Source organism: Heliangelus exortis, chromosome 2 (assembly GCF_036169615.1).
Source record: "Heliangelus exortis chromosome 2, bHelExo1.hap1, whole genome shotgun sequence".
NCBI lineage: Eukaryota > Metazoa > Chordata > Aves > Apodiformes > Trochilidae > Heliangelus > Heliangelus exortis.
Window position 1 is genome coordinate 78,545,385 of NC_092423.1, and position 22,883 is coordinate 78,568,267.

The window sequence follows — 22,883 nt, forward strand, 5'->3', positions numbered from 1 at the left end:
GAGAGCTGAAATGGAGCCCCTGGGCAGGCAGGGATCCCTGGTGGGCAGTGAAGCTCTGGTGCTGCAGCCTGTTGGCATTGGACAGGAAATGTCAGGTCTGCCCTCCAGGCTCTGTTGAGGTGTTTTGGGGGTAGGGTGGGGTTGGGGAACTAATTGCCATGTTTTGAAGTGTAAAGGGCAATTAGAAAGCAAGTTAGATTTAAAAAAAATATACTACTGCTGTTGATGCTTACTACACTGTCAGCAACTAGCAACATAGTCTCCAAGAGTGTGTACAGGAAGGGCAGTGGGTGTTATTTTCCCCCCAGATATTGTTGGGTTTGATTGATGGACAGGCAGAGAGACAACATGGCAGCAGAGAAAATAGTGTGCTTGCAGCAGGTTGCTGTGATGTTTGTGTTGTTTCTTGAAGGAAGTTAAGGAGGCTTAGCCTAAAGAGGGGGAGGTGAGAAAAATTACAGGAAAAGGTAAAGGCAGAGATTTAGGACAGAGGAGGAAAATGATGGTGCTGCAGAGTGAAGACACAGTGTGGGAAGGATGCTAATCTGAATGTAGCATTGGCAAGTAAATTATTGGAGTGAATGCATGATTGACTGGAGAATGTTAGTGAAAGTTTAAGTCACTTAATAGGTCTGTTAATCACTGACCAAGTTGCCTTCTCTCAGGCATGCATAACAGTGTTTCTTGGGTTTTGCAGCAAATATTTTTAAAAAAATGTTCTACAGCTAGAATGTGAGGCCTTGAGTATTTGTCTGATGGTATGTGAGCATACTTCCATATCTTCCTGTTCTACACTATCAGTGTATGCTTAAGAAAACTTAAGAAACAGGTACACTGTTTGCTTTTAGGAGAACACACCGTCATCAGCCTTCCACACTACCACTACCCCTCTATCTGTATCTGATTAAAAGCCTGAACTAAAATATGGGTAGCCAAGCAGTCACAATTGCCCCAAAGAATAGTAGATTAGTTTTGTACCTGATATGGCTGTAATAGGAAGCAAAGGTTAATGTGCTTGTCACTCCAAAGGAAATGGTGAGTGCAGTCATTAATGAGTGCCCCTTTTCTTCTCTGTTAGTATCAATGGTTCAAACACCTTTCTGAACATCAGATTCACTCCCTGCTTTTTATCTGGTCTCTTCTCCATCAGCCACCACGACTCCTTTCAGTCAGGTTAACTTTTCTTTTGTGGCACTCATTCATCAATTGATTCTGAGAATTTTCACAGCCTATACAGAAACCCGTTAAATATATATAACAGGCTAATCTCAGCTGATAATTACTCATTAATCTTGCTGGAAATACAAATTTTCCCCAGCCCATTGCCAAGTCAAAAGCCTGAGAAAAAAAACTTGAGGTATTTAATCTGTTTTGTAAAGTTTGTTAATGACAAATTCTGGCTGACAGATTGGAAAATTAGGTCCACTGTGTTGGGGTGCATTCAGTTTAAAAAAGTGATTAACTATATGCCAAGCTGTCAAAGAAATTTTGCATGAAAAAAGAGATGTTGTTAACATTATGTTTGTGCCCAATGATTTCATAATGTCCATTTTAAATATACATGGAAAAAAAATCAGCAGCATACAGTCATTTTCAGAAAGTGGAGTTTTTTGAAACTCTCAAAACAGAAAACTTGAACAGCTCTTTTACTCTCTCATCCTCCATCCCCCCATTTTTTCCCCTGTGTCTTTGACTTCAAAAACACTTTTATTTGCCCTCTAAAATTTTCTTAAATCTGCTTGCTAATTGAATTGAACACAGACTCTGGATTTCGTGAAGAGCTCCTCCTTATTCTTGTCCTTCCATCAAACCACAACGGCATCCTGGGAGACTGTTTTCCAGTGCATCTGGATTTGCTGACATAGGTAGGTCATGACCTAGGATGATTTAGAAGTCCCGCACTTGCTAAATAATTCAGTGTATTTTATGGCTATTTGCTTAATATCTCATTCCTGCAGAGTTGGTAAAGTGTCTGACAAAAGGTCAAATTGAATGTGCACCTTCTCCGTGTTCTACTTCTTCTGCTTCTTGGTGCTGCTCTTAGTATATCCTTACTTCTCATTGATTTTTTTAATTCGAAAAATTGATGCCAGAATTCTTTTCTAATGAAAAGCTTGTTTGTCAATATTCTCCACTCCCTTTATGGATTTTGGTTATATTTTCCATTTTATTACGCGCTCCCGACCTGTTTATATTCTGGTTTGCTTGAAAACCCAAATGTTCTCCATACAAAATGCCACATTTGCCTCTCATCTGCTATATTACAACATGCTCTTTGGTGAAGGGTATAATTTCATTTTCAAGATCTTTTTGGGAGCAGATAGCAGCCTCATGTTACCAGTCCAGTAGAGTGTTTTTTTATTTAGAAAGAGGAGAAAAATAACCTGTTGTGAGCAGCAAGTCTTTATTTGTGGTCAGAGATGAATTCCCTGATAAATGGATATATTTCTTCTTTTTCTTGTGACACGAAGTCAGACTTACAAAGCCTTCTTCTTGTTCAAAGTGACTCAGAGGCTGAAGAGGTGACAGTGTATGGAAAGCGTGTGCATGACATGCAGCACTTCTGTGGGCTGGTTCTGTGGTTTCAAAGTACCCTTTTGGTTCTTGAACTCTTTTTAGCTTGATGGAAAAAACATCATAATGTTTAACTGCTAAAAAGCTGCAGCATCACAGATGTTGAACCTCACCTGATGCTTTTATACCTCATACAAAATGTAACAAGTGAAGCAGGGTTACAGAACTTTTTTTGTGTTGTGATGATGAATTATTTCTGTCACTGATCACCACACCAGCAATGGAGTACGTGGCTAATATGACACAGTTTCACATTTAATTTGTTAGTTCCAGTCTTGTCCTGATACACCATTTTTCCCTTGGACTTTCACTACCACAAAATAAAGCAACTTTGAGGTTTTCAATATTCAAAGGGTAATTTTAACTAAAAAATCCTATATTTGAGGGGAAAATAGAACACATCACACAGTTCTTTAAGATTTTATGTGACTGAGAGCATCCTCTCATTAATTTGGCTTTCCATGTATTGTCATTATGACAGGTGAAGTGCTGAGGTGAGACATAATGTCAGTACACTTGGGGCAGAAGCAGCTGCCCTCCTTTTGTTTCTTACTGTTGTGCAAAACACTGGTCTCCTAGAGCAGTGGGGATTCCTTTGTCAATGTAGAAGATCATTCCTCATGTGAAACATGCCTCCATGCACCCCTTCTTCATCACTTCTTCAGCATAATATTGCTAGTTAGGAAAAAAAGGTCTTTCGCTTTTTATGATGCAATGCTTATGTTTCTGTTCCTCTAAAATTTTGAGCTAGCATTATGTGTCAGAGGGATGTGAAGTGAGACTTTGAATTGGTGTGAACAATCAGATTTTGGTTCATCAGGAAATCTTTACTAGCAACTTTGTGATGTGAAAGTGAAGTGGGTTGGTAGTCTTCCTTCTTATCGATGCGTTGTAGTCAGAATTGCTGGGCATCTTCAGGACTTTTCTGATGCAGTGAAGAGGCAACTGATTTATTCTGGAAGACTTAACCAGCACTCATGCCTGTCGGTGCACTGATTTTCTTCTTGTTTAACTACAGCAGTTCAAGATGAAATATTATTAATAAATTATAGACTGCAAACTCGTCTAATTTGTGCTTATAACAACACAGTCATAAATGCAAGTAGATTGTAGAAATTGAATATTCCTTTTGGGATTAATTTCTCCACTTTCTCCTGTTACCACTGCATAGCATAGGTCAACAATTTGACCTGCTTGAAAGTAAGGTGTGTCAAGGGGAATTTCTTTAGTGTCAAGGCTTCTGTTCCCCCTTTTCATGTCTGCATTTAAGATTTTAAGTAGTATGGTGTGCTGAACAGCATGCAGTATTGGCCACTGAACTTTGCTTATGAGGTGGTATTGGTCTTTGAGAGTAAGTCAATTTTTTATGTTGTTCTGATTGTGAGTAAATCAACAAGAAAAAAATGCAGATTACACTGTGGGGAACAGTGTAGGTGTGTGGGGTTTTTTTTAGCCTTTTACTTTTGATAGGGTTTTTTTTGTGTGTGTGGTTTGTGGGTTTTTTTTTTTTGTTTGTTTGTTTGTTTTATTTTGGGGTTGTTTTTTTTTCTCACCCTACCTCTCCAAGATGGATGTATTTCTATTTGTTTGCATTTATAGGATGATGAGAAGCTGGGTGCACGAATGATCCCTCTTAGACAGAGACAAGGGAAAGCAGGAGTTACAAAAGAGTAATTCTGATTTCAGATAGAAAAGGAAAATAGAAGATACAAACCTCCAAGGATGGGGGACAAACTATAATCCCATTTACTTTCTATTAGTACTTACAAATACAGGCAGCAACAGAAACTACTATTCTGCACAACCTAAAAATCATGGACAGTCAGAAATTAGGTGGCAGCCTATTCAATTACCAAGAACAAAGCTCAAATTGTATGTGTGGTATGAAATGATTCTACCATCTGTGCATTTACCAGTCTACCCACAGCTCTGTCATTGTCACACGCTGGCAAGTTTTAGTATGGCAGGTGCTTGCCATTTCTACTATGTATGTCCCTCCTTTAAGGGGCTGCTGGTCATTTCCATCAGGATGAGAGGTATTTTATGAACCCTATAAAAAAGGACTGTTTGTCAGTCTGAGAATGATAAAATATACTGCCTCCAGATGACCAGTTCTGAAAATGAAGCTGGCTGAATGTAGTACAGGAAGTGTTTTCTGATTACATATGAAGACATTGCTATACTCATGTCACAGCAAATACCCATCTCATAGCTAAATCATACTGCTTCTAAAAACATCAATGCTTCTAAAAACAACAAAAAAGAATTAGAAAAGAATTCTAGAGTACTAAAGGCATAGGCTCTACAGTAGGAAGACAGCTGATGGAGAAAAGCTGTGAGTGGGCAAATGTAAATTTTGACCAAAGGAAAAATAATCTTTCTTTGTTCAGAATTGACCTGTATTTTAGATATTTGACTTTATACTGCTGCCCCAGCAGATCACACTTACAGATTTAATTATTGTGAAGGATAACAGTATTTGTTAAAGAGAAAACATGCAAAGAGAAATCAGTTACACTCTGTAGCTACTAGAAATCTGGTACGGAACTTGCAATGAACTTTTAAAAATGCAAATCTTCATTTGCAAAAATTTTCTGACCAACAGGTCCTGAAAAGCTCCTTGTAACTCAGAGCAGTTGCCACTAACCTAATTACTTGAGATTTAAGTACAGTACTTCCATAATCATTAGCTCTCTGTGGTAAGTCTAGTTGACCTAAATATATTACTACTGGAATCAGATTGAGCTTTACTTCCAGTTTCCAGAAAGTCATGGAAGTGCCCAATCCTGCTGAAATAGTTCTGGTTTTCTACTGTCTGACTCATAAGTAACAAAATTCTAACTGGGTGCTGAATAACTTTCAAGAATACTCACAGAGTTGATATAAAATGGTAGTGGGTTAGCAAATCTTCTAGTGCTTAGTCATTTTCTCTTCTTTTTTAATGAACTGGTTGTTCTACAGACAGTGAAACACAGCAAGTCTCGAAGACTCTGTGGCCTCTAATATTTTTTGGAACAATTCTGCTAGTCATTATTGTTGCAGAACATAAAGAGTAAAAGTTGGTGAAAAGAAGTGCTATATACTACGATTTAATCAGGCCCTAAGAAAGCCTTTCTTAATTTATTATGCAACAACAGCATTCCTTGTTTACGCTATTTGAATGAGCTGAGTTTGTCATGGAAGATAAATTGTAGGGATCTGCAGAGCCACCATGCATAGTAACACAGAAAACCCATACTTGTTCTTAGAGTGGTCTTCACCACGGGACTGCCAAATTAAGAGAAACATGAGTAAAACACAGTAAGAGGCTGTGACACAGGCCTGAGCCTCTAAAAAAAACAAAGCGCCTGGGGTTCTGCAGTACTTGCAGTTCTGTTTCATGGTAACTTCAATGTCAGTTTCATGGTAACATCTTCAACCAGAAGATGTTAGTAGAGAAAAGGGAATAGTACTGGAGAAATCTCTTGTCTGCTTATGCTCCATTGTGAAGCTGAATGTGCCCTAGAAAAAAAACCCACAAAACACAGCCCAGTATAGGAACTGCAAAGCAATGCAGTAAATATTTGTGTGACTTAAAGTGAAACAATCTTGTATCTACATTGTACAGCAGTTTATCCTGTGGTTGCATCCTGTTGGCTCACTAGACACATTATGGAGAGCACAAGCTAAGCCTTGACTCTGGCCTAAGTTCATCTCCCTTGTGATGTTTATAGATTTATCTCTTCTGGAAAGCATAGACTTGAGTATGGATGGTTTAAATACAAGTTATAAAGAGTCCACCTGGTCACTACACTCTTGGAGTTTGGAGACATTTTAAATGATTCAAGGGCATGTAGTGATAGGACAAGGGGTAATGGTTTAAAGGTGAGAGAAGGTAGATTAAAATTAGGTATCTGAAAGAAATTCTTCACTATGAGGGTGTTGAGACACTGAAACAGGTTGACCAAGGAAGTTGTGGCTGCCCCCTCCCTGTAAGTGTTCAAGGCCAAGTTGGATGGGGCTTGGAGCAACCTGGTCTGGTGAGAGGTGTCCCTGCTTGTGGCAGAGGGGTTGGAACTAGATCATCTTTAAGGTCATTTCCAACTGAAACCACTCTGTGAACCATTCTTGAAGAACCAATGTGAAAAGGATGGGGAGATGAGAATGTGCATTTTTCTAGATTAAAGTGAGGTTGTGGATGTTAGCATAAAAACTTTGAAACTGGGCATCAGAGAAACCATTCATGTACTACAAAAGCCATACAAAAATCCTGCCCCTGACCTCCTCTCAGTATACAAATTTAAAAGCTGTTTTCCTTGAGTTCGTGGAAAGCTTACAATACATTATAGGATTTTCTTCTGCTTCTCTCTGTCCAGGCTCTAAAAGTTTGCAAAGCTTCCGCATACAATAAGTGAACCATCAATAAGCACTTACTGATTTAATCAATTTTAAGTGTTTAGGAATTGTTGTGATTAAGAAAAAGTATGTATTTTAACAACAGGAAGGGTATATAGGCTTGGAATGAATACAGGTTTTTTTCCACTTTCATCAATCAGTTTTATGAGACTGAATCCCTTTATATAAGGATAGCAATCTGTACAAATGTCAAATTATAGAACAACTCTTTCATGAGTATGTGGCAATCCATTTTAATACCAATCATTGATCTTGGCAACGAGAGTGAAATCCCTTTGAATTTTGTTGTTAGGTTAAATTTCTCTATTAAATATACTGCAAAAGTGTGTGTGTGTGTTATGCATTGCTGGAATAGGTGCAATGACTTCATAGTACCTATTTCCTTATTTTTTCAAAAGTGCTTTCCAGAAATGGGCAGGCATATTAGCACACTGAAATGAAACAGGATGGCCATTCACATCATTTCAGTGAAAGAGAACGTGCTTGGACTGCTGTGTAATTAATTACCCCTTGGAGATATTATTCCATGTGAAGCAGATTTTCTTCCATTAAATTTCCATTTATTTGTGACCTTTAATTTATCATAAACAGTCTTCTGCATCCTAGGCAGCAATGGAGAACAACAAGAAATTGTTTCATTGCTCTCTTTAAATGACACTTACAGCTTGGCAGAGTTACAGGAAGCTAGTAGGTTTGCCATTCAGGGGCTAAAATAATAATAAAGGACTTCACAATGTAACGTGTCATCCATTGCCCCCAGCAACGTTTTACCTTCTTGAAATTTTAGAAATACATTTAACTGTTGGGTTTTACCCTTCCAACAGTTTGTGGGAGAAGCAGCTGATTGTGTCCTTTCTTTTTAATTATGATTATTGCATTGGCCTCAGCAGGTGTTTACAAGAAGTTTCTCATGTTAAAGCTCTGAAACTGTTTACCTGCTTTCTGTTTTTTCCCTCTGTTCCCCTTTAGGGGGGGCTGGGGGCAACCCCTGTACTTAAGTCTGTCCCTGGGAATGCAAATAAACCCAAGGAAAGTTAGGACAAGCCAAGTCAGTGTATTTTTCTCTTCAGACCCTGAAATGCTGCTCTCCCTTCCTTGGCACATATATTATGTCCTGTCAAATCAAGCAAAACTGACCTCAGCTTTGCTGTGACATTTTGAGAGAAGACCACTGAAATTTGATGACTCTAAATATTAATGGTAATTACTATTCATTATGGATCTTGCATACATGATCATTTTGGTTAGGAGAGCGAGGTGGCTCTTTGTAAGTACGAATAAACTGTTCCTTTAATATCTGGGTTGAATTAGGAAATTTGAAGAAAATGCTACAGCAAAAGCCTCTGGTCCGATCCTTCAGCCTTCAACATAAACATTGGCAGGAAATAATGAAGGCTGTGTGCTGTGGCCTTTTTCAAAACTTAGAGTGGCTGTAATAATCACATTTAGTTTCATTAAAAACATCAGGAAGGGAAGGGGTTGTTTTGGAGTTTAAGCTAATAGTTCATTCACATGAAATATTTGGATATGAAGCTCATATTTATGTGAAAGGAAAGGTTCTTTTTCCTGACAGGATCTTTGTATTCAAAATAATCAAACAGTTGTTTTCCTCCAGGGCTTAGATTGCACAGGTGTTGACCAACTGAAATGTGCAGAATTAAAAAGACAAGAAATCCTTAGAAGCCAGTTCAATGTTTTTGGCTTCAGCAGGATAATTGAATTACTTAACCCTTTGCACTGCACCAAAGAACGATAGCAATGCTTTACAAACATAATTACATCCACAGGGGTCTTGTATGGGGTTGTAGGAATTTGTCATTAATATTGCTTGAGCATCATTTCCACCTTTGGCTGCTCCATGCTTGGTCCCAGACCCCTCAGACTTAAGGGTATATGAAGTTCAGCAGGAGTAATCCTGTACATAAAGCTGTCACTTTTAAGATGTGTTGGAGCTTCAAAGTATCCATGCTGGAGGCCAAGCCGGGCATTTAGCCTTCAGCTTTTAACCTTGCTAGATTTTGTTATACACACTTGGAAAAAATTGAGTGTAACTTTGTTTTATCTTTTAGATTTTATTTTTTTTTTTTTTAATTTAAGACAGAAGTTCATAGATTAACTAGAGAATCATAGAATGGCTGGGGTTGGAAGAGACCTTAAAGATGATCTAGTTCTAACACCCCTACATGGGCAGGGACACCTCCCACCAGACCAGGTTGCTCAAAGCCCCATCCAGCCTGGCCTTGAACACTGCCAGGGAGGGGGCAGCCACAACTTCCCTGGGCGACCTGTGCCAGCATCACACCACCCTCAGAGGAAAGAATTTCTTACCAATGTCTAACTTAAATATCCCCCCCTTCAAGTTTTAAACCATTTTCCCGTGTCCTCTGACTACAGAATCAGATTACAGTACGCAGAGTAGAACTTTGAAAGAAAAATGAAAAAAATTATGCCCCAATATACAGTGCTTTGTATTACAAGAGAAGGATAAGCTAAAGAATGCGGGGTTTAATTAATTCAGCGTGAAGTTAAGCTATGCTCAGATTCTATAGCAGTTTATCGACTCTTAGCTAGAAAACCTAAATAAATATGCATATGCATGAAGATGATCGATCTGCACTATGGAAAAGAGAAAAAAAACAACAACAAACAAACAAAAAAAAAAAAACCAAGAAACACTAAGGGAAAAAAAAACAAAAAACAAAAACAACCGGAAAACAAACCAACACCACCAAAATGCTGAAAATTTATGCCAGGGCCGCGGGCAGGGTCGGCAGCATCTGCCCGGCTCTCGGCTTGTGCCGCTTGGGCGGCGGGCACCTCCCGGGCCCGTCTGGGCCAGAGGGGAGGTTTCCCCGCCGGCCCGGTGACCATCGCGGGTTTGGGTTTTTCTTGGGGGGGGGGGGGGGTGTGGGTACAGTCACAGTCACGGCAGAGGGGCCGTGGGGGGCCGGCGTTGGGCGGGGCGGGAGGCGATGAAGTGTCGCAGGAATGAGGGCGACGGGGGGGGAGCGAGCGGGGGGTGGGGGCTCGGCCCGCCGTTGCCATGGAGACCTTTGTGCCCCGGCGGCGCGCGCCGCGCCCCCATCCCCCCACCCCGCACACACCATTCAACACCCCCATCCCCCCCTCCCGCTTCCCTACCCCACTCCTCCCCTTCTCCCCCCTCCCCTCGGTTCCTGTTCGCTCTGCCCCGCTGGGCCGGCGGCAGCTGCCCGCGGCCCGGCCCGGCAGAACCGGGGGAAGGCATTGAGGAGGGGAAGAACGGTGAAGGGGCGGGCTGGTGCCGGTGTTACCGCCGCTGCTGGCGGCTTCCCGAGCGCTGGGAATGGCCGGCGGCGTTCGGAGGGGAGTTATTTCTTCAACTTTCTTTTTGTAAGTGGTAAAGGAGGAAAACAAGATTTAAAAAAAAAATAAAATTAAATAATAATAAAAATTACCTGCTTGAGCTGCTGCTCCAGAGAGGAGGGAAACGGAGCTCAGCTTTGAGGAGACTTCCAAGAGCGAATGCCGAAGTGATTAAGGAGATTAATTTACAAGTGAGCGACAAAGGTAAAGAGTTAAAGATGGAGCACTTCTTTGGGACTGCTTTGTGGTTTGTTTGTGTGAGGCAAAATGAGAGGTTTCCTGAAAAGGTGCATAACTTATTGTAAACTTCACTCCGGAACGGCTTAGAAAAAAATTCTGGAGCTTGAAATGCTTTGAATCTGGATACAGAAGGGCATACAGGTATCATAATTGCTAATTATTAAAGGCCACGTGAAATGCTCTCTTGCTTGAGGCTGGTGGGGTATTGGTCGGGTAGTTTTCTTTTTGTGAGCCAAGATCTATGGCTTGGTTTTGTTAAAAAAAGAGAGAAAGAAATTAGTACTTCAGAGTCCATTAAAGGCAAGAAAGCAAATGCTGCTCTTCAGTAGAAGTGTCTCGTTTCCCCAAAATGCTTCATGTCCTTATTCAGCAGCACTTTGTTTGACTGTAGTTTCTTCTTTCGACTGGTCTGAAGCAATGATTTAAGAAAATCAGTAATTCCAGAGATACAATAATTTAATAAGCTTTCTTGTGCAAAAAATTATTTTTGGAGGGCTTACTTTGAACTTACGGACCTGTTGCTTTGTACGTTTTCCCTAGAAAATGTTCTCAATCAATACCACTGTAGTGATCCTGTTTTTCAGATTATAGCCTTAAATAGGTGAGAATGGGATTTGAATCTCTTATGCTTAACCTTTAGGTCTTCAATAAGCTTTTCAGGTAAATTTTTTTGTGTAGATGGGTCAGCTAATTTGAATTTCACAGCAGAATTAGTGCTGATAATGCATGGCTCTGATCTCCCAGTTTCATCTGGTGCTGCCTGTCTCCCAGGGAAATGTGACTGACTGCTTAAGGGATTTAAAAAATGGCTTTCATGTGGAAGTCAGTTATGTGGAAAAGTCCCAACAGCTTTTTCAGACACACATCTGTATACTTGTTAAGGTAACAGTTTATTTACCAGTAGAATCTTCTGGCTGAATTCAAGTGAAATATCTAAAATATAAAAACTAACAAACTCTTCCCCTGTCTAGTACTTCCTGTGAAAAAATTAATCATGTTTTAAGAGCAGACTGGTTTTACATATTTTTCTTGACTAGATGTGGGAAGATGTTATTGTGGAGCAATACTATTTACTAGGCAATTCCATTTGTCAGATTAAATTAGGAAGCATGTACCCTCCCAAAGTCCAAAATGAATAAAACATATGACTTTAAGGGAATTTTCTTCTGGTATAACAATAACTGCTAATTTTTGTTAGTTAAAATTGCAAACAATTTTTTTGTATCAAACCATTTTAACTGTTCTATCTTAAATTTAAGGGCTTCTTTCTTGTTTTTTCCCCTACCACAATTGTATGACAGAGTATTTAGCATGGAAAAAAAAAATTACTTCAGATCTTCCCTGTCTTCAATAGATGAATAAAACTAATTACTTCAAGATCAGGAATTTTATTTTAAAAAAAGTTTAGTAAAGCTAAATCAATGTTTAACTGATGCTCAGGAATTTAAATGCTTTGCACAATTAATCCAAGCTTGTTCCTAGTTGATTCAACTAGTGTTTTAAGGTAGTTTGTGCCACTGGACTGATTTTAATAAGACTGCTTAAGTTTTTATATGGTACTTCAGACTTGATTGTGGTGTCTGAAAGCATGCTAGTTACTGTAGGTTCTTCCAGTAGCTTTCTAATTGCATAAAATTTAAATTTAGTGGCTTCTGAAGTCAAGTCACCAGGAACTTGTTTCCATCCTCTACTCCCCTCTAGGATGTGCTGCATAAAGATCCCAGTTAGTCTTGGCTGTGGGAAGGACATTGAAGTGACTCAGAAACAGTTACGGAGCTACTTTTGAAGCCTGTGGTAGCAGAGCAGTGCCTGAAGTTGTTTTAGCATTTAATTCCAGTCTCCTTTTCTAAAGTCTTCTGAGTCAGGTGTAGAAATAAAAATTCAGTGGAGCCCCTGATAGCGTGTGCTCTCGTTGGAACCTCCTGTGGTTGATAAATATTTCAAGAAGCTGAAAGTTAGTGATACATTTTAAATGCACTGCTGAGCAGAGATACTTCATGGTCCTTTGCATATGTATTTGCATTATTCATTTGCGCTGTGCAGGTAGATAATGGGCCAAATCTATATTTGGTGTTACTCCACTGATTTCTGAGTAGCTGAACTAATCCAACCATATGTGTACATCTTGATTTTTCAAAGTTCAAGGCAAAGTTGGAATTACTTCAGTGATTTTATTATACTGGTAATAGTTGTTTGTGTACTAGCTAATGATGTTCAGTCGCCTAGGCATTTCTGCATTAAAATAAAGTAAGCAAAAGGTAAAATTTATTCAATCCTCGAGCTGCTTAATCCTTAAGGGACTGACAGAAAGATACAGTAAAATAGCTTTCTGTTTTTAGTAAAAACTCACCCGAATAACCAGCTAAAGTAGAAGGTCTTAACACCTTTTTTTTTTATAGCATGATACCTCCGTGAACTAGAAATGCTCACTGTGTCCTAAGTAGCCTCCCATACAATGGGTTTGTGATGCTAACAGGTGCTACATTTGTGTGTATCCACATCTACAAATACATAAGTATACAAACTGCACATATATCTATAATTTAAATATATCAGGGACTCTAATCTATGCTGAGAGGCAGAGGTAAGAAAAAATGGTAAGATCTGATCAAACAGCATGCACTAGACTGAAAATGATAACACTGGGCATTCTGTTCAGATGGCAGAGAATATACTATGTGTGATGGAAGCTACTGTCCCTTTAAATCTGGTATATGAAAGTGTTTATTGTTTTTTGGGTTTTTTGAGAATTTTCTTGATTTTTATATATAAGTCGAGATTGATGCTATAGGAAATACTTGGGATTACTTTAATGAGACATTCAAAGGATTTCTTCTTGAAATCCATAGATCTTTTCAGAAAACTCCTAGCATGGGGTTCATGCTGTAAAAAATAGTTTCAGACAGACTTCAAGACGTTTGTATGGCATTCCCAGAATTATCATTCCATTAACTGGCTTTTGAAAAAGCTAATCTGGCTATTAAGGCAGGAATTTCATCCTCCCAGCTGTGAACACATGTGGCTGCAGAATTGTGATTCTCTCTGTCAAGCTTGAGTGCTACAGAACTGTACAGGCTTGAGAATCTGCAAGAAAAAGTGGTTGGAAACACAGCTACATGACAGTCAAAGTAAGACTGTCCTTAATACACTGTATGTCTAGTGCTTTCTGTTGACAGCATTTATGGCCAAGTTATTTAGCAAATTTCCTTGATATTGTGGCAATGTGGTGGAGCAAATTGGAACTTGGAAGTCTGTAGGCAAAATGCCTATACATTCAGTATATTACCTGAGAGTCACCACAGTTGGGTATTCTGAAAAAAATATTATCAATGGACTAAAACATGCTGAAGACAAGTACCTTTCACAGCTTTGGAAGTTGTTAGAGAAGCTGAGTTGGCACATCTAGTCCTGCTGTGCTGGAAAGGCTGTAAATGTTTTTTGAGACTTCAATAGCCATTCATTAGTAGTTTCTGCTAAAACTATAGGTAGAGAAATAGAATCTATTTGAACTGTTGCGTTAATAACATTAAATTGTTTTGTGATCAGTAGGCACTTGGGCAGATGTCATCATGTTGTTTTTGTTTCTAGTTGTGGCCTCAGTTTCCCTGCTAGTGATGAAGACTGATAATTCTTGTTTAAAGGAAAAGTAGTGTTCTTCTCAATACTGTTATCGCATGTGGGTGCACCATCTGTTAAGATACTTTGTCTGTGTTACAAATTAATAGTGATCATTACTGTTCTCTTAGGGTTGTACAAGTTTTTGGAAGGATATCTACATCTGGAGTGGTAGCAAAGAGTTCATTTGGAAACTGAGGTTAAATACCTTTCTTTTCAGGCTAAATACAGGCTCTCATTTTGGCACATGCATGGGGCTATTTCAGCTGAAACATCTACCTGTTCCTTGTTAGACCTGCATGAGCAGGTCTTGAAGATGGTGTTGGCTGCCCTGGCAGGAAAAATGTATCCTGCTTGTGCAGCCTGCAGGATGGCCCAGCAGACTGTAGAGGAAGTAACAGCATCTTCATTATAGCCCTGATTGTGAAGTTGCTCATTTCTATTCTGTGTAACCAGTACACAACGGGAACTGGTGGTAAATCCAAAGTCTAACATGGTTGAGGTAGCCTCTGTCTCTTGAGTTTTCACTCCTTTGTTTTTGAGTTAATTTATTGGTAACTTTATTTCAACAGTAACAGGCAGTTCTATTTTGATTTCTTATCTTGCTCCAGTACTGAGTTTGCTTTCCTGTTGTTCCAACATTTTCAACTTTTCTTAAGTGGCAGAGTTTATGAAGGTGCAAAAGGAACAAATAAACCTCAAAACAAAACCTCAAATAAATTCTCTCGCATGGAGGACAAAGATTAAATATTCATCATTAATATCAGAGGAGTGGTGCTGACTAAAGATAAAAGTGAAGATGTGATATTACACACTTGTAGTTTTGCTGTTACTTTAATAGCTTATCTTCATAAGGGTCAATATTATATCACTGGTTGCAGTCTAGAGTGAGTCTTCTAATGCTTTTTATCTTTCAGGCTATCAAAGCTGTTAGTTTTCCGAAGCTGGCCTTCAAGCAATAGAAAAGTCAGTCTGTTGCTAGAAACGTAACTTAGAAAACCTCAAAAATTCTTCTCCTACAAGAGATGTTTAATTATCAATAAAAGAAGACAAAGAGTTAAAATGAAGGATGTTAGCAGAGATTTTAAATAAAAGAGAAAACAACAATACCCCAGCAAACACTTCAGCATTTTTTTTTCTTCTTTCTTTCTTTTTCTTTCAAGTTTGCAGTGTTTTGCATCTGTTGTTTCCTGATTTCTGATTAGATTTCTTTTGGCTCCATAGCTGACTCTCCCAACTGGCTTTGGATGTGCTAAAAATTTTAACATCCGAATTTCAGATTGAGAGTTAAGTGAAGAAGTGGCTCAGTGTTGGTCTGTGAGGAGGAAGTTATCATCTTTGTACTTGGTCTGTGTTCCTTTTTTCCAGCTCACTCTGCACACTGGCTCTGTTATTTTTCATTGTCTGTCTGTCCATGACATTTAAAGCCATTATCTGTGCACATCCAAAGCCATTATCCTATGTATGTACTCCTATATAAGGCTATGACTCTTAAAATAATTTCATACCTAATATATTCAGTCACCTGGGTCAAGACTTATTCCTGAGTCCTTCAGGAAAGCTACTGTTAGCCCAGTCCCTGCCATTAGTTGGACAGAGAACTAATCCTCAGTGCTCCTATGAAATTCAGTGGCATTAGGGAGGAAAGTTTGGGGCTCCTGAGTCAGAGGAAATATTCTTAGTGATTTATCTCTAGTATTTTTTATTTCCTGATAAAACCAATGATATACAGTAAAAGCCAGAACAAATTCTCAGATGGTTTAAAATGAGTTGTTCAATATCTACTGAAATTAGTGAAACTTAGCTGACTTAGGAGAGCTAAGTCTGTGTTGGGTGGGTGTGTGGTACCCTTGTAGTTGTTGAAGAGACCTGAATTTGCAGAATTGATAGATTTTGTTGCGCTTTTGCTGAAGCTGATTTGTATGGCTGCTTTAATTACCATCACATAATAGTAAACTAAAACACACAGTGGCATTAACTAAGCCACATAACACCATTTCCTTTGGATGAGGTGGACATTCCTCAGCAATATCTATGTAAATTGTGTTCAAAATCATTCTGTCAGAATCATGTGATTAAGAGGCAACTAATCCTATATATTCACATATTGTTCTATAGCATTCTAATTAAATTTGTTCCCTTCTAAACAGTCTTAATGTTTGGCATGGCACTGCAAAGGCAGGTACTTGACATTCATAAAGCTTCAAACTCTGAAATATTTTTGGTTTAATTTTTACCAAGCACTGATGTCTAAAAAGTCATTCCTAGTAAATGATATGGTGTTGCTAAGATTAGATGAATAGCTTGCTTTCCCCAACTATTAACTGAAAAAACATATAGTAAAGAATTTAGAGCAGTTTTATTTTAATAAAATCGTTCTCATACAAGTTTAATAATACATATGAGTATTGAGTAACCCCTGCATTAATCATATATCCTTCACAATTTTTTTCTGCCTTAGTTCACTTTAGGGCTGTATGCTCTGGTGCAGCAATGCTTGGTAATTTTCATCAGAAATAGAGTTTCTGTAAGAGAGACTCTGTATTCACTACCAAAATATGAAATGTCAAAAAATTGTAGTTAGACAAGGGGGCAATTTTCTTCAGCAATAATATAATGGAGTATATAGATTTCTCATTAATTTTTGTCTTCGGACTCAAGCTTTAGATATTTCTCACATCCATTTTGGAGGATGTACTTCCAATGTCCCATTACCACAAATAGCTGTGTTCACTGGCATCTTGGCAGTCCGTGTTTTTTAGGTTTTTTAAGACCATTACTCTAATTTTGTTTCATAGATGAAGCAAATACTACTTTCTTAGTTTTTTCAGCTAGCTCTGTCTTTGCTCTGGGTACCTTGTGTACTTTATTTCTAATAAATGTTTACCACCAATTTTTTTTTATTTTATTTTTTTAGTGTAGTTTAAGTGGGTTTTTCAAGTGCCACCTCCTCTTAAGTAGGTTTCTGCAGCTGTTTCAAAGCCCATGTATACCTGTATATATACAGTGCAGAATTACATAAACAGTGATATCAAAATTAGCCGTATCAAAATTAGTTCTGCATTTAAATAAGAACTTTATCTAGAACACACATCATATAATCTCCCAGTGTTCATTGCACAAATTACCAGTCTTTGAAGAATGATGCTTTACACAATATTCCTAACAGGGGGTATATGTTTCAGTTGTACAAGTAGCTCGGATGTTTATTCTTCTGATGGACGAATAAGGCTGTTTTTATTTTAAAAGAGCAGTGGATATATATATATAGTCTTGAACAAGGATAAAATTAGGAAGAGTTACAATCTACCGGATGTTGAATGAGACCCAAAGCATCTTTCTGGTGTTGTATGCATCTCAGTAGTAAGTTCTACTGAAATGAACTGGATCAACAGACTGCAGAAAAGTTCACCTTTTTTTCTGGACTGTGGCAAGATACTATTTAGAGGATTACCTGAAAGCATTCATTGAAAGTTACAGGATTTCCTTTCATGGATAAGCTCTTGTGATAATACCTGGAAAATTCTATCTTTAGACTGTATTCTTTAGCCCATCATGGAAGGTTTTCTTTGAAATTTGTCACTATTTTCATGTGTCAGTGATGACTTGCATATAAACACAGATTCTCTCTTTGCAGAAAATGTCACTTGTATTAATTAATATGTGGAAACACCAATAGTCTACTAAGTATATGAATTTATATTTATATTGTTGCCATCTGGAAAGACACAAGGTATCACAGCCTTGTGAATGGTCCATTGTGATATCCTTGATGATTGAGAAAAACAGGGGGAATAACTTTGGCAGTGGCTCCTTTGTCATCCATTTTCCTGTGAGTGCACGCCTTGATATGCAAGTGGTAGTGCTTCATGGGATAAGACGCTTACTGTTTTATTAATAACAAAATTCTGCATACTTTGGGCTTTAAGCCATTGTTACCATATGTGGACAACTATGTTACAAAGCAGACATCCATCACTTGCAAGTAGTGGCAACAGGAGAGGACAGCAGTGGTCAGCTTGCAGTGCAACTCCAGGCTGTGTCTGTTGCTGAATGTTCAGCAACCAGGACAGTGAGTTTGTTTCTACAGTGCAGCATCTGAGCTAAAAACATCTTGACATCCCTGAGTTGAGTTTGCACTTCTGCACTATTCTAGAAAGTACAAATCCAGAAGCAACTTGGTCAGCTGAACAACATTTAGCCTGCCTAAGAAGCCAGGTGAGATTACCTGGCAAGCAAGATCTAGTACTTGGAGTGCTGACTGACAACGTCCATCACAGTGTATGTTAAGTTATGGTTCAGTAAAATCATATTAAGGATACCAGAACAGCATGGTTAAGAGATGCTGTATGAATTTTTGCGTTTACTCTCAAGGAGTGTGACTATATGAAGCCATGGTTTGGTTCAAATCACAGGACTGACAAGGAAACAGTGAGTTGTTACCATAATCCATAACAAACAGCAGCAAGTCAAATAAAGGGTATGTGTCCAATACACTGTGAAAGCATGAGCCAAACCTTAGGGCAGGTGTCAAAAATCACAGTGGGGTTGTTTAAGAGTTCTTTTACTTCCATGGTTGATCAGACCATTGAGTGAGTCCCAGGCAGCTGAGAGGGCATCTGCAGACTGCATGGTGGCTTTACTTCCACTGGGCCTTCTGGCTCTCAGAATTATCTTCTGTGGCTTATGCAGCTTTCAGAAAAATAATGGTTTATTTGATGTTAATATTGTTTGGGTTGGGTTTTTTTAGCAGAAATAAAGCTTCTTGCATTAGGAACAACCAAGTGTGGCAATAATTTGGGCAGTGCTGCACCACTTTCTTCCCTCTTTTGCTCAGTGTTCCTTCCTGCCATCCTCTCTGTTGTGGACAAGGCTTGCTGAGTTCTCCAAGGCTGTCCTTAATTTAAGATATTCTCTTATCTGATATGTAGTCAACCATATGGTATGTTTTTCACTAGGAAATTGTGTGAGCTCATCTGAAAGGAGATATTGCTTTCTAATGAACTTCTAAGTTTTTCTTTTAGTTATTGAATGCCTACAAGATGTACACATGGCTCTAGTAAATACACTCCTAGAGATAAGTGAAGTCTCATTTGCTCCTGAAATAGAAATAGACACACAAATAGCATCTGCATTTACCTGAGTGGATATGTATATATTGTTTGTGTATCCTTTCAGATTAATTTTTTTTTTAATATTTCTGATATGAAATATTTTTTCAATTAACATTTGATTTTAAAATAACGTATTGATTTTTTGTTGTTTTTGATATATTGAATCCCACTATTAGTTACTGAGCTGCTACCAGTCAATGTTTAAAAGCTTAAAAGATCCTGTGGCATTATTTGAATCTGAGTATGCCTTTATTGCGTTTCTTTCTGTAGTGTGTTCAGAAATCATGGGGCTTCTGCATGGCTTCAATTTGGAAAGTCTGGCACCAGTACTTTAAACTATTTCCTGTTCTTACATTTAGTTCTTGGGTATTGGTATTATACTGCATCAAAATGGAAATGAGCTTCGATAAATATGGAGGTGGATGTGCAGAGACTGGTTTCTGTAAATACCTTTTTTCTGTTGTACAATTGTACAATAAAGATGGCTATGACATGGCTGCAGGATAGAGCAGTAAAAAAAAATGCCGGGTTGGCTGTTACCTCCAGATAGGCTGAGGTTATGTTTGGACAAACTCTGAAAGGCTTTATGGTTAAACCTTTTGTCCTGCAAGGACATCCTGGCCCTATATTTACATTTTTGTGATACGTAACAAACTGAACCTAAGTTTAATTAATACTGGCTCTTATAAAAAAGAAATGCTGTCCATAAAATCAGTGGAAATCCTATTCAGATGTAGGCAAATTCTCCAAGCTCTTGGAGAACCTGCTTGTGAAAGTTTTTCTCTAAGCTTCCTCTAGACTGATTTTCTTAATGTTCATGGAATGCTTTATTAGACTAATCAGCCATTTGTTTTTTTAGGGGGAGAAATAGGATGCATATTTGAGATAGTCAACATTGTAACATTGTATTTTCTGTTTTGGTTTTTGTTTTTCTTTTTTTTTTTCTTCTTCTCTGAATGGCACATTAGGTTTATTTATTCATTTTAAATACATGCTATTTGATCTAACCATCAAATAATCTTGGAAGTGAATTTGGAAAAATTGCTTGTCCTCATTGCTTCAGGACACCTTTCTATTAGAAATATTTTCATGTATTACAAAATTAATGTCCACTATAATTTTTGTCATTAATCTCATGCTGATGTCAGGTGAAGTTTTGAAACACACACCAGTAAGCCACAGTGTAACTGAGAAAGAGAAATTTTTATTTTAAATAAGGTTGAAAAATTATTTGGCCCAGTTTACCAAAACATCTGCAGGATTCATGAACAGCTTGTTGACTGAGCTCAACAGCAGGAGAAGCTGTAGTCGATCAGTTTTTTCCTCTTCAGCAGGTGTAATACCATTTGATGGAAATTGCAATACATGGTTTCAGGGGACATGTGGATAATGTGTCCAGATGATAGCAACATCAACAAAGTATAGAAAAAAACATGGGCAGATGTTTGGCTTATTCTGTCTACATGGTTACATGTACTTAAATTCACTCTAATGGAGTTAGTCTACTGTCACATTGTGGTTTGCTCTGTTACAGAAAAGGATTTTATAGTAGGCTGCTAATCTTACAAAACAGTCCACCTGTTGCAATAGCCATACTTTGTAGTGTCTCAGCTGCAGGGTTTTTTTTATTATATTTTATATTATACTTCCTTTCCTAACCTGTTTGTGTGTTAGATTTATCTGCAGTGGGATTGGTTACTTTTTGACTTTGGTTTATAGCAGATTACTCTTGGGGGAAGACTGAGTACTTCAGACCTTCACAGACAGAAAAAAGATATATTTACACACTTTTCAAACTTCACCCTTCAAAAAAAAAAAAGCTTCTGGGTTTATCTAGCTGAATGATTTTTACTTCTGTTTTTTGTTTTCTTCTGTATGTACCAGGAGTATAATCAATTCTGAATTACTGAGATGGAACATTGACTAAACTTGGTCAATAGGACGTTAAATGAGTAACAATTAAAAATAATTAGTCATATTGTAAAATTATGAATCCTTTTCCATTTATATACAAATCAATGGTGGTGAAACCAACTTTTTTTAATCAGAAGGTCCTGTTTCGGTATGAGGATATGGATAGAGCCTCCCATGTTTGTTACCAGTTCCAGTTTCTTTTCTCCTGGTTCTGACTACTAGAACTCTTTAAAAATCTAGATCATCATAGCTTTCAAATTTAGATTCAAGTTTAATCTTTGTAAGATTAATTAAAAAAAATTACCAAACTGTAATTTTAAAGCTGGTATGAGCATTTAAAGAACAGGGGGTTTATCTGTTAGTCATTTGATGCAGCAACAAATTAACATCTGACTCAAACAGCAGAACATTAGTAAATATGATCCAGCATCTAAAATGAGGCCTCATCATTCCATATACATAATAACATTGCCAAATTGTAATTTTTTCTTCTTTCTAAACTTCTTGAAATGTTTCCTCCTGTTTTTTAACAGGCAACATTTGTTGATGTTTGTAATTAGATCGTTTGCATACAGCAGTCATCATTAAAAAGTTAGTATTTTCAGTAGTTATAATGTCATGGTCTCTGAGTTATCCAAAGCTCTCTCATTTTTAAATATTTATAATTATAATTAGATCACGTAGTTCTGGTTGTGCTAGCCGTTGTTTTCAGTATTATTTCTCACATGACTGCTTCTCAGGCTCCAGTTTGTTTTACTGTAAATAACTGTGTATTTCCTATTTTAATAGGATTCTAACTGTAGAGTTGTGTTTTGGTTTGGTGTTTTTTTTTTTTGTTTGTTTGGTTGGTGGTTTTTTTGTTTTGTTTTGTTTTGTTTGGTATAGCATAGTTGAATCCTCTCCCCAGGAAATAGGCAGGTGAGCATGATAGCAAACATGCCCAAAATAGTGGTGTGCATAAAACTCCCTGTAAACTCACTAACATGCAAAACCTGTTTTGCTGGATTGAGATGTGCTCTGTAAATTAAGCAAAGGAGAATAAAATCTGCCCCTGCCCCGTTGCTGTCCCCCTCAGCCATACCACCACAGGGTTATGCTCTCCTCTGTCTACTCCTGACAAGAATCAAGGCATCAAACTTTTTAATGGGATTAGGGTTAGTTTTCCAGGCTCCCTCTGTGGCTGTAGTGACTGGACCTTGTGCTTCTTGGAGTTCTGAATTGGAAAGGGCTCCCTACTTCTGTGTTGAACACGATGTGTAACAACAAAGATGGGATGTGTTCTGCTGTGTGGAGATATGGTGCTGCTTAAATGGAAGGGTGCTGTTTTATGAGGGTTAAATTTTTCAAAATCCTTCTCTGTAAGTAGTATCACGCTGTTGCAGAGGGATTTGCTTTTTGGGGAAAAAAAAAAAAAAAAAGATGTGGAAAATAGTTAGAGGCACTTTGTATTCCGATGTTGCTGTCAAAGACATCCCAAACATTGTTGCAAGCTCTCTGCCCACTTTTCAGGAATGTATTCAGGGCAGGGAATGGTGTATTTCTTTTTCTCTGTTTCTCTCTTTCTGACTTTGCTCTACAATGGACATGAGCCAGAGAAATGTCTCTCTCAGTCAATGCAGTCTCTTGTTTGAGGAGATGAAGTAGAGTGACTACAGTCAGTGCAGCCCATTGCATGATTTTTTTTCA

At 38.1% G+C, this 22,883-nt stretch overlaps 1 protein-coding gene across 7 annotated transcripts in view; it reads left to right on the forward strand.

Annotated features, from left to right (window-relative positions):
* Positions 1 to 22,883, forward strand: part of CTNND2 (catenin delta 2) — a 630,944-nt gene that overhangs the window by 200,208 nt on the left and 407,853 nt on the right. Inside the window, exon 1 of one of the 7 annotated variants that reach the window (XM_071736672.1) lies at positions 10,144 to 10,518. The exons of the other annotated variants lie outside the window; for them this stretch is intronic. The gene's annotated coding sequence lies outside the window, so the exon portion shown is untranslated. Of the gene's footprint in view, positions 1 to 10,143; positions 10,519 to 22,883 lie in introns of those variants that run through there. 7 annotated transcript variants of the gene reach the window in all.